Source organism: Drosophila sulfurigaster, chromosome 2R, assembly GCF_023558435.1.
Source record: "Drosophila sulfurigaster albostrigata strain 15112-1811.04 chromosome 2R, ASM2355843v2, whole genome shotgun sequence".
In the NCBI taxonomy this organism is placed as follows: Eukaryota; Metazoa; Arthropoda; class Insecta; order Diptera; family Drosophilidae; genus Drosophila; species Drosophila sulfurigaster.
The window spans coordinates 2877131-2877868 of NC_084882.1; positions in this window are offsets into that span (position 1 = coordinate 2877131).

Consider the following 738-nt stretch of genomic DNA (forward strand, 5'->3'; position numbering starts at 1 on the left):
ACAAATAATATCAAAATAATAAATATGCAAGCTGTTTTACTCGCAACTAAATGGCGGTAGTCGCGGTTTTACATTACTCACTGTAAAATATGTATATGCGTGAGCTTGCCAGCAGTGACTTGGAGGAAAAACAAACTGGTTATGCACGTATGTAAGGATGTGTGTCACTGCGGAAATTTGCTTTCACTGGAAACAGAGTACAAGTAAATCACACCGACCACCACGCGTTACTTGCGCACACACAACTTGCAGGCGTGCTCCGGTATTCACTTTTGGTTTTCGTTTTGGGACCGAAACCGAGATTTTCGCTTTTAGGTGCTCCGGTTTTCACAAGTTTTCGGTCATCGTTTTGCTATCGGAAGGTTTCATTATTTACTGCTGACTTGTGCTTTGGTCAAAAGTAAACAACGCGAAAAATGTCTCTTGTATGTCCAATTTCCTGCGTGGATAGAACTCACATAAGGATATTTTTATCGTGCATAGTTTATTTAGGCTTCCCCTGAATGAAATATGTTTGCCTTTTGTCTTTTTTAATAAGATTGGAAACTTTCTTTAAAAAAATCATTTGGGTGTAAAATACCTCAGCGCAGTCTGTGGTATTTTTTCTAGTATTTTTTGGTATATTTTCTACTAGTTGGGTAGTGTCCTTCCGTCCCGATCCACAAGATGGCACAAAACAAAGTAGACACAGCGTTGACGAAATTCATCGCCGCGACTGATCGTATCAGTCACTTTGCG